The sequence below is a fragment of the Capricornis sumatraensis genome, chromosome 2 (assembly GCF_032405125.1).
Source record: "Capricornis sumatraensis isolate serow.1 chromosome 2, serow.2, whole genome shotgun sequence".
NCBI classification, from domain to species: Eukaryota; Metazoa; Chordata; class Mammalia; order Artiodactyla; family Bovidae; genus Capricornis; species Capricornis sumatraensis.
This window is the reverse complement of record NC_091070.1, coordinates 101,599,450-101,611,734: the sequence shown is the minus strand read 5'-3', so window position 1 is coordinate 101,611,734 and position 12,285 is coordinate 101,599,450. Positions and strand designations below refer to the sequence as shown.

Genomic DNA, 12,285 nt, shown 5'->3' with positions numbered 1-12,285 from the left:
GGTGATTATACTTAAATAATTTTGCATATTTGAAAGTTGCTATGGTTTTTCCAGTGGTCATGTATGGATGTGAGAGTTGGACTCTGAAGAAGGTTGAGCGCTGAAGAATTGATGCTTTTGACCTGTGGTGTTGGAGAGGACTCTTGAGAGTTCCTTGGATTGCAAGGAGATCCAACCAGTCATTCTAAAGGAGATCAGCCCTGGGTGTTCTTTGAAAGGAATGATGCTAAAGCTGAAGCTCCAGTACTTTGGCCATCTCATGTGAACAGTTAACTAATTGGAAAAGACTGATGCTAGGAGCAATTGGGGGCAGGAAGAAAAGGGGACGACAGAGGATGAGATGGCTGGATGGCAATCACCGACTCAATGGATGCAAGTCTGAGTGAACTCCGGGAGTTCGTGATGGACAGGGAGGCCTGGCATGCTGCAATTCATGGGGTTGCAGAGTTGGACATGACTGAGTGACTTAAATGAACTGAACTGAACTGAAGAGAAATTTTTAAAAATTCACATCACAAGAAAAAAATGCATAACTTTGGGTGGTGATGGATACTAACATTGATGGATATTAAAATTAGACATTGTGATGATCATTTAAAATATATTTATGTTGTTCAGCAGAAGTTAATATAATGCTATAAGTCAAGTATATCTCAACTAATCACTGAATTTTAAAGGTCGTGCTTTATGTTATGTAAATTATGCCTCACCACTATTGCTAATTTAAGCATCAAAGCCTAATGAAAATAATAATAATGTTGTGTTGTTAGGCTCAAATATATCTATAAAACAAATTAATATGCATAAATATGTACCATGAATACTTATTCTGTTATGTGTCATGTTAAGTCATCAGTCTAAAGGTATACATGTTGCAGCATGCTATAACACCCTTTTCTTAGTGACCAAAAGTGAGGACAGTGGCAGAGTTTGGCTTTATGCTCTTCAAATACATCTGTTTTATTGACATACAATGAGCATCATTTTCTAACCTTTTCAGAACTACATCGGACCAGGTGATTAGTTTCTACAGTGATGTGTGGGTAGAAGTGTTGTGTTTATTATGTATAGAGGCTCTGAATAGTGTATTTGTTTCCTCATGTTCTGTCTGTTTGCCGTCTGAGGATCTTCATGCTGAAGATCCAGTAGAAAACTACAAAGAAGAAGTAGGAACAGTGGGACTCCTAGACGAAAACAACCAGGGTTTCTTCATCATTGAGTGCAAACGTGTGCTGTAATATGGTTGTAAAATGTTTCTTTATTTTTTTACACCAATATATTTGAGGTATTGTCTCAGAGTGTAGATTTGTTTTCAGGTGATGATGATATTTACTTGAACACAGAAACATTCAATTCACTATCATAACTATAGATTTAAGGATTACATCAGTTTACCCACATGGGTGATGGGTGGCGGACATTCAGTTTTTTCCATCCTGTAAGTAAAACTTAGTTGAAATAAATCATCAGTGCAATTCTCATTTGTAAATAAACATGACATTAAATGACATGGATACAACATCAATCCTAAAAAAGAATACATAAGTCCAATTTATGAGGAACATGCTGTAATAAAGAGAAGCAAATTTAAAATACAAAAAAGAAACACAATTTTAGAAACATGAATAGTATTTCAAATTGTCAAAGAATCTCTAAACAGAAAGAAAAAATGTGCTTATGAGCAGAAGTGGATATTGGCATTGTAACCTCATTCCTGACAATTTTACCTACATACCTGCCTGGAAGTAGCTGAAATAGAAAAAGCATTTTGTAGGAGTGTTGTTTTTTTTTTCTGTCTTAAATAATTGAGTTTAAATGTTTTTTTTTTTAAATTATTAATTGGAGGATAATTGCTTTGCAGTGTTGTGTTGGTTCTGCAGTACAACAAAGTAAATCAGTCATAGGTGTACATACATCCCCTCTGTCTTTAACCTCCCTCCCACACCCCACCCCATCACCCCCAGGTTGTCACAGAGATTAAGGTTGAGCTCCCTGTTTTATATATTTAGAAACTTCCCACTAGCCATCTGCTTTACATGTGGTGGTGTGTATGTCTCAGTGTTAATCTTTCAGTTCGTCACACCCTCTCCTTCCATTGCTGTGTCCACAGGTCTGTTGTCTATGTCTGCATCCACATTCATGCCTTGCAAATAGGTTCTTCAGTATCATTTTTCTCAAGCACACACACACACACACATACACACACACATACATGTGCACATATGTGTTAATATAGGATAGCTGTCTTTTTCTTTCTGAACTTACTTCACTCTGCACAACAGGCTCTAAGTCATTTTTAGGGTGCCTTTCATTTTGAATCTGCTAGATACCTACGCTGATGACCAACTAGATATCCTAACATGAATAAAACTACCCAGATTTTTGTCAGCAGATACAACATTAACATTAACAAAAGTTAATCTAGGAACAGAGTGTTCCACTTCTGAAAAGGGATCTAACCTTCCCTGAAATGGATTGGAAAGAACAAACGTACCACATTTGTGTATTAGTAAGTGACACATTTTTCTAAAGATGTGAAAGATGAGATCTGGATGAATTATGGGAATAAAATTAAGGAAAGCAAATTTACAGCAATTACTAATGGTCTGAAATGCAATAAACTGAAAGTTTTAATTTTTTTTTCCAGAAAGTACTATTGATATGAGAAAATTGAGTGTCATTTCTCTACTAAGTTTGTACCCCCCACAGAGGGGAACATTTATGCCAAGAAGGAGCTGCAGAAGACAAGTCATCTAAGGAAAAAGTAATTTTAAAACATAAACCCAAATGATCATCAAACAGAAGCAGTCTTCTAGAAATTAAAATGATACTCAAGAGAAAATGTGAGCATGAAGTGAAGTGAAGTGACGTTGCTCAGTCGTGTCCTACTCTTTGCGACCCCATGGACTGTAGCCTACCAGGTTCTTTTCTGTCCATGGGATTTTCCAGGCAATAGTCCTGGAGTGGATTGCCATTTCCTTCTCCAGAGGATCTTCCCAACCCAGGGATCGAACCCAGGTCTCTCGCATTGTAGACAGATGCTTTACTGTCTGAGCCACCAGGGAAGTCAACTACTTCCTATTTCAGAGCAGCTGATCTTTGAAGAATCCTCCAGAATGACAGTGACTTCCTGACTCAAAAGAATTATAAAAGTTTACAGGGTCAAAACGTCAGTATTCTCATAGATAACTTCATGTAAATCAGTGAAGTTAAGATGTTAGATGATTTTATTTAAAATAGTTCTGAATTTGAGGTTTAAGATGCAAAGGATAAAACATAAAAATATGAAATTCTGAGACCTTTATCTGAAAATTAGTTAATAACTTAACCAATGTATGTCTTAACTTTTAAAATGATAAATACAATTAGATATAAGAGAAATAACAATAATAATATTATTATTTATAATAAAACTTTCACTTAAGATAATTTTGAAACCTAATTCTAGTGGAAATAGAGAAATATGAGAAAGTATCTGTTGACTCAATTTTATTTATCAAAGTGCTAATGCAAATGGTGACTGCAGCCATGAAATTAAAAGACGCTTACTCCTTGAAAGAAAAGTTATGACCAATCTAGATAGCATATTCAAAAGCAGAGACATTACTTTGCCAACTAAGGTCCGTCTAGTCAAGGCTATGATTTTTCCAGTGGTCATGTATGGATGTGAGAGTTGGACTGTGAAGAAGGCTGAGCACCGAAGAATTGATGCGTTTGAACTGTGGTGTTAGAGAAGACTCCTGAGAGTCCCTTGGACTGCAAGGAGATCCAACCAGTCCATTCTAAAGAAGATCAGCCCTGGGTGTTCTTCAGAAGGAATGATGCTAAAGCTGAAACTCCAGTACTTTGGCCACCTCATGCGAAGGGTTGACTCAGTGGAAAAGACTCTGATGCTGGGAGGGATTGGGGGCAGGAGGAGAAGGGGACGACAGTGGATGAGATGGCTGGATGGCATCACCGACTCGATGGATGTGAGTTTGAATGAACTCCGGGAGTTGGTGATGGACAGGGAGGCCTAGCGTGCTGCAATTCATGGGGTTGCAAAGAATCGGACACGACTGAGCTACTGAACTGAATTGAACTGAATGCAAAAACAATAGTTTGTAGGGCTGGAAGACGAGAACAGATAGAGTAGATTTAATGGAATATGAAAACAGTTAGAGAACAAACATTAATGAAGTGTTATGAGAATTGTCAAAGTGTGGACTGCCTGATATCTGATTATATGAACTTGAAGCAAAGCAAGATAACGGGCCTGTGTGTATGTGTGTGTGTGTTAGTCCCATTCATGCTTTTGCCATTAGCATTCTTAAAATAAATAATCATAAGGTTTAAATAAAGTTACATTTATTAGATAAAATTACAACAGAATTATATAGGACATATTTTATTTGACTTTGGCCACCTCATGCGAAGAGGAAAAGACTTTGATGCTGGGAGGGATTGGGGGCAGGAGGAGAAGGGGACAACAGAGGATGAGGTGGCTGAATGGCATCACTGAGTCGATGGACGCTAGTCTGAGTGAACTCTGGGAGTTGGTGATGGACAGAGAGGCCTGGCGTGCTGTGATTCATGGGGTCGCAAAGAGTCGGATACAACTGGGCGACTGAACTGAACTGAAGAGGAGATGACAATGGATCAGAGAATCACATATGTTAAGAACAGACTATATTAAAATATCATGAAAGTGAAAATCATTCAGTCATGTCTGACTCTTTGTGACCACGTGGACAGTCCATAGAATTCTCCAGGCCAGAATACTAGAGTGGGTAGCCTTTCCCTTCTCCAGGGGATCTTCCCAACCCAGGGATGGAAGCCAAGTCTCCCTCCTTGCAGTCAGATTCTTTACCAGCTGAGTCACAAGGGAAGCCTGAGAATACTGGAGTGGGTAGCCTATCCCTTCTCCAGTGGATCTTCCTGACCTTGGAATCATACTAGGGTCTCCTGCATTGCAGGTGGATTCTTTACCAACTGAGCTATCAGGGAACCCCAAATATCATGAAGAATGGGTCATATTTATGGACTGAGATAAAGGTTAATTGGTATTTGTAATGCAGTGTACAGAGGGTATTGATAGGGAACATTATTGGACCCCATGATGTAACATGCTTTCCATGTGTAGCATAACCAATGGATGAGGTACACAGATGAGAACAATATGATTACACATATCTGTTCCCCCAGTAACAAGGAATGAGTTTAAGAAAGTCAGTTCTCATTGGAGTAGAAATGGGAGGGCTTAAAATGTTTTGAATAAGAATTAGGCAAAAGTTTTAAGTGAAAATCTTTGAATTGAAAGGAAATGGAATAAGTCAATAGGTACAGAAAAAGAAATGGATGAACTCAAAGAAAAACAATAGCAAGCCTGTGTCATATATAATTTCACTTTTAAAAGGGGTGAAATAATTTAATACTATTGCTGCACAATAAGCTCTAAATAAAAATGTACACATCGTATTGTTTCTGGTATCATTACTGCTGCTGCTCAGTCACTTCCATCATGTCTGACTCTTTGTGATCCCATGGGCCATAGCCCACCAGGCTCGTTGTCCATGGAATTTTTTAGGCAAGAATACTGGAGTGGGTTGCCATCCCCTCCTCCAAGGGATCTTCCTTGCCCAAGGATCAAACCTGCATCTCCTGTATCTCCTGCATTTCAGGCAAATTATTTTACTGCTGAGATACCAGGGAAGCCTTCTGGTATCATTACATCCAAGTATAAGAAAATGGAGATTTTATTTCTCTAATTGATTTAACTGCACATCAGTTCATTGCTGAGGTTTCAAATCTCATCTCTTAGAAACTGAGCAAGGCAAAGGCAGGAACACTTGCATAGATTATGTAAATAGGTTCATGCATCTGATCCAGTTAACAGAAGGGAAACATTGCTCAAAAGCATTAATGAATTAACCATCTTGAATTTACCATATCTACAGATGGAGTACAAATTAGGAACAGAAAAGTCAAATATCACCACTGCTGCTGCAACTGCTACTGCTACTGCTAAGTCACTTCAGTCGTGTCTGACTCTGTGCGACCTCATAGATGGCAGCCCACCAGGCTCCCCTGTCCCTGGGATTCTTCAGACAAGAACACTGGAGTGGGTTGCTATTTCCTTCTCCAATGCATGAAAGTGAAAAGTGAAAGTGAAGTCGTTCAGTCGTGTCCGACTCTTCGAGACCCCATGAATTGCAGCCTACCAGGCTCCTCTGCCCATGGGGTTTTCCAGGCAAGAGTACTGGAGTGGGGAGCCATTACCTTCTCCAAATATCACCACAGTGATGGAATTTATTCTTTTGGGGTTTTCTGATATTCCCAATTTCCAATGGATTCTTTTGGGGATATTTTTAGTTCTCTATCTGACCATCCTGATGTGCAATAATGTCATTGTACTGATAACAAGAATTGACCTTACTCTCCAGACCCCCATGCACTTTTTCCTCAACCACTTTTACATTTTAGAAATCTGTTATGTAACTGTCACTATCCCAAGAATGCTCACGGACCTTCTGAACCAGAAAGGGCACATTTCTTTCATTGCCTGTGCTACACAAATGTGTTTGGTCCTTCTGTTTGGAGGTTTAGGGTGTCTCCTCTTGGTCATGATGGCCTATGACTGCTACGTGGCCATTTGTAACCCTCTTCACCATGGTCTTATCAAGAGCCCCCAGGTCTGTGTCCAGCTGGTCACTGCCTCCTGGGTCAGTGGAGTTCCTGTTGTAATGGAGCAAACATGGTAGGTTTTCTCTCTGCCCTTTTGTGGGTCTACCACAATTCATCATTTTTTCTGTGATCTCCCCCCAGTATTCAAGCTTGCTTGTGGGGACACATTTGTGAATGAGATAGCAGTCTATGCAGTTTCAGTGGTGTTCATCATGGTTCCATTTCTGTTGACTATGGTAAAATCATCTCCAAAATTCTGAAATCACCATCTGCCAGAGCGAGGGCTAAAGCCTTCTCCACTTGCTCGTCTCATCTCACAGTGGTGGTCTTATTCTATGGCACAGCCTCTACCACCTATTTACAACCCAAACCAAATCGATATGAAAAAACTGGGAAGCTGATCTCTCTTTTCTACACAGTTTGGATCCCAACATTGAATTATATATACTATGAGGAACAAATATATCACAGTAGCACTGAGAAAACTACTAAGTAAATTATCAACTTGACTCGAAGGCTTGAAATTACAGAAGCAATTTGCTTCTATGTTTCTCATGTAAATACATCAGAAAATATCATCTAGTTTATTTCTATGTTCCTATAAAATGATATTTAATTCATCACTGCCATCTCACATTATGTGAAAGGACCTTAGTTTCAAAGAGTTAAGGGTTTCTGGGTTATCAAAGCACATATTATCTCCATGGCAATGATCTGTTCTGAAGACTTATCTTTCTTCTCACTAGGAAAGAGTGAATTAAGAGATTTCCTAACCAATAAAATGATAGTTAACTGCTATATAACTAATGATCATGGTCATGCCCTGTAAGAAATTTGCTTGAAACTTTCTATTCCTTCAGGCATATTCACTGTCCTTTTCTGTTATTTAGGATTGGTTTTAGATGAGAAAACAACAAGCACATCCAAGTTGGTGGGAGTAGGGGAATCTGAGTGCTTTCTTGCAGTTTTTCCTTCTTTCTCTGTTTTGCATCTGTCCATAACCCTTTCAGAGTACAAACCCTGAAAGGATCCTTTGTTACCTCAATGCTGACTGTTCTCTGGTGACATCATTTCCTCTGGCTTGTAGCTTCATGTTTTGCTCTTGTAGTGTCTCCTTAGTACTAGGAATATTAGGAATTTAAACTATAAACTGCATTGGGTTGAAGGTTGATCCCTCTAAATACATGTCAGGTTACAACCTGCAAACCTGAACTTATTAGGAAAATAAGAGCCTTTGCAGATGTAATTCAGTTGAGGACTTTGAAATAAGATTATCTTATGATCAGTGTTCTTTGTTCTCATAAGGGGGGAAGAGCGATTAAGTTAAAAATAGAGACACAGTGACACATAGAAGAATATCATGTGAAGATGGAGGAAGCAACCAGGAGTGACACAGCCATGAAGCAAAGCAGGTCAGGGACCACCAAAAGCTGAAAGAGGCAAGAAGCGACTACCCTTTTAGAGTCTGTGGAGGAAAACCCTGCCAGCACTGTGATTTGGGACACTGGCTTTTAAAGATGTGAGAAAGTCAACTTTTGTTCTTTAAACCACTCAATTTTGTGATAATTTGTTACATTACATCTAGGAAAGTAATACACTGTGTAAGCAGTTATTTTATTAATGTGTTTTTATTCTAATCATCTGGAATAAATTCTGTATCTTTTGGGAACAATGATTTAAAAAATGTATATATTTTTTTACTTTAAAAACTATATGAATGAACCCTCATAAAAATATTTGCCCAAGAATGATGGTTAATTGTTCAAGGATGTTTATTAAAAGCTTTTTTAATACTGCAAAAGACAATACTAGCAAAGCAAAGGGAAGCTGTTCTTATTTGGAACATAGTAGACACGGGTGCCCGTTTCCCATGTGATGCTGCAGAGTCTCTCAAGACAATGTTTTAGAGCCACACCAGTGAGGAAATCCCAAGCTTTTCAGGCATGTAAGTAAGTACATAAATACATATATAAAACATAACTCTATATTTGTGAAGCAAAGGGAGATAGCATCCATATATTCACATAGCATTTCACATGTGCATCTCTCTATTTGGTGTGTATATATGTTAGCAATATCTGGTTGTGTATCAGAAGAGAGAAACGGCTGCTTTACAGTGATAGGAGTTCAGATAATGTCTGACTTATTTATTTATTTATACTTTTTTTGTAGTATGGATTAATTATAAAGAGAATAATATGCCCATCACAAAAATAATAAATTTTATTCAGAAAATAAAAACTACATATGGAAGAAAATTACTACATTTCTTATTTTATTGCCTCCCAACATTCTACAGAATATTTAGTAGCTAACAGAAATTTCAATATCAGCCAAATAATATTTGATGTTTGAAAGAAATAGCACATTTTTTATGAACTAGATAGAGCCAGAATATATAATTTGTTTGGTCATGTCTTTAAAAAAGGACTAAAATGGCTTTAATAATAGTTACAAATAGAGATAAATTTAAGATTATGAAATGTATACATATGTACATAGACACTTTTACATATGTATAATATATATTTTATATAATATAAACATATATATTTCAATATTCATTGGAAGGACTGCTGCTGAAACTGAACCTTCAATACTTTGGCCACCTGATGCAAACAGCCAACTCATTAGAAAAGACTCTGATGCTGACTCTGATGCTAGGAAAGACTGAGGGTAGAAGGAGAAGAGGATGTCAGAGGATAAGATGATTGAATGACATCATGGATGCAATGGACATGAACTTGAGAAAACTCCGGAAGATGGTGAGGGACAGGGTGGCCTGGAGTGCTGCAGTCCATAGGGATGTGAAGAGCTGGACACGGCTGGAAGACTGAACAACAACAAATATATATTTATATACAGCTATACTATATAAAATAAAGTTACTATAGAAAATAAAAATAAAAATTACTGATTTCACTCTTTTAATAGAGATAACATCAAACACACACACACACACACATAACCAAGAAGCACATCTCACTTCAGTGATAACACTGGTTTTTTAATTTTTCTGTATTCCCAATGTTTGAGTGTTTCTCTTTGTAATATTTTCCTTTTTTATGTGATTGTCCTGGTGAGAAGCAACAACAATACTCTTTTTATTTTTTAAATAAACATATTTATTTTAATTGGAGGTTAATTACTTTACAATATTATATTGGTTTTGCCATACATCAACATGTATCGGCCAACAATACTCTTATAATCACAGTTGACCAGGCTCTCAAATTCCCATGTATTTTTTCCTCAGTAACTTTTATTATTTTTTGCATGCACTACAAAGATATATTTTATTTGTATTCTTGGGGACACAAAATACTTTGTCTTGACAGTTATGGCCCGTGACTGCTATGTGGCCAACTATAACTTCCACAACTTCCCCTACTTATAAACCAGGAGCTCTGTATTCAGCTGATGATGCTTAGCTCTTGGATCAGTGGTGTTACTCCCAGGATAAGGCAAACATGCCACATTTCCCCTCTGTCATTTTTGGATCTAACTACAAGCTGGACTGTGGCGATGTTTTTCTGAATGAGATGTCAGTCTCTGTAGTTGTACTATTAGTGAATTGTTCATCATGACCCCTTTTCAGTTGACACTTGGCTCCTACAATAAAATCACCTCTCCATCCTATCTTGCCATCAGCAACGGGATGAGCCAAAGTTTTCTCCACCTGCTCACCTCACATCATGCATGTGCACTAAGTTGCTTCGGTTGTGTACGACTCTCTTCAACCCTGTGGACCGTAGCCCAGCCGGCTCCTGTGTCCACGGGATTCTCCAGGCAAGACCACTGGAATGGGCTGCTGTGCCCTTCTCCAGGGGATCTTCCCTACCCAAGGATCGAACCTGCTTCCCTTATGTCTCTTGCATTGGCAGGTAGGTTCTTTACCACTAGTGCCACCTGGGAAGCCCCATAGTTGAGCCTTTATTTTGTGGACCCAGAACCATTACATATTTATGATGTGATTCCAAACATTTTTACAGGAAAGGTTTTTTCTCTCTCCTTTCTATACCATGTTACCTGATGTTTAGTCCCATGATATGTACTCTGAGGAATAAGGATGTCACAACAGTCTTGAGAAAATGACTGCCTTAATGTTTAACATCTTATCCACTGCTTTGAGCTAGTGATCTTTTTCCCCACTTAGTTCTGCTCTTGTCTTAATCAGACATTATTTAAAATTTTGCTTCCTGTATTAATATAAATTGATTATCCTCATGAACTTGCCATTTTATGCTTGACTTTCTGATATCAGGATTATCTCCTTAGTGTTTGTATTTATAAAAAATTAATTTTTTTGCTGATCTCATACTTAATGGACTGTCTCTGTCAGCAAAAATTCACTGCTTATTCGATTTGTTGTCCAGTTGGTAAATCACGTCTGACTCTTTGTGTCTTCATGGACCATAGCACGACAGGCTCCTCAGTCCTCCAGTATGTCTGGAATTTGCTTAGATTCATGTCCATTGCATCAGTGACACTATTAATATCTAACCGTCTCATCCTCTGCTGTCTCCTCCTTTTTTGCCTTCATCTTTGCTAGCATCAGGGTCTTTTACATTGAGTTGGCTCTGCATCAGGTGGCCAAAGTACTAAAACAATATAGTATATTTTATCTATCAGTTGGCCTCCCAATATTTTTACCCAAAATTCATAATGTATATTCTATTTTGTCTCCCTCTGTATTGTTATAACTTACTTAAAAAGATTTCAGCTAGCAAAGATTACTGCATATGGAAAGCTTTAGAGAATATTCATTGAATGACTATAGAACATGGGCACACTTGAATAAGCAAAATTTCATACTGCAGAAAATGTAGAAAAGATGGCCATTTAGTAAATTATATTAATTTAATTATATATAAAGTGTGAAAGAAGAGAGCTTGACCCTCACTTCACAAAATTTATTTTAAAATGTAATCTCAGATATATTACTTGTAAACTTAAGTAAAATGCATAACAATGAGTCTTTTCCAAGATAATGTTTATTAACTTCCTGATGTTGGTGTGAGAAAAGTGTTTTTGATAAAATTATTAGTCATAATGTAAACATTAATCTGTTGCACTTCCTGAACTAAGAAATATTGCTCTTCAGAGTGAAAATTTTCAGCATAAAATGTTTAAATACACTATAGTTAAAGGAGTGCTCTAAATCAAAGACATCAAAAATTCAGGAGAAAAATTGACAACAGACTTAAAGGTGCATTTCACAAGACATAATAAAGTAAATGTCCAGAAAAAAGAAGAAAATAACTCATTAGAAACCAGTAAATGCAAATTAAAAGCAGATTAAAACCAAATGAAATCTATGACACATTCATTACAAGGATGAAATAAACAAAAAACTCACCCTATCACATACGTGAAGGATGTAGAGTAATGAAAGCTCTCCCCTGATGCTGGTGTGTGAACTGTACAACATATTGGCACACAGCCTGCCTTCATCAAGAAAAGCTTGTCCTTAGCCATGTACCGGAAGAAATGTGTGCACATGTGTGTCAAGGGACTCATCTGAGAATGCTCATTTTGCATCATTCATAATGTCAAATCTTTATCAAACTAGAATTGACTATAATTCTGATAATTTCACACAGAGGAAAACCAAGGACTTAT

The 12,285-nt window shown here is 37.5% G+C and overlaps 1 pseudogene; it reads left to right on the top strand.

Annotated features, from left to right (window-relative positions):
- The first annotated feature begins 6,281 nt into the window (after positions 1-6,281).
- LOC138074585 (olfactory receptor 10AG1-like) lies at positions 6,282-10,758 on the top strand (annotated as a pseudogene).
- Positions 10,759-12,285: the final 1,527 nt, after the last annotated feature.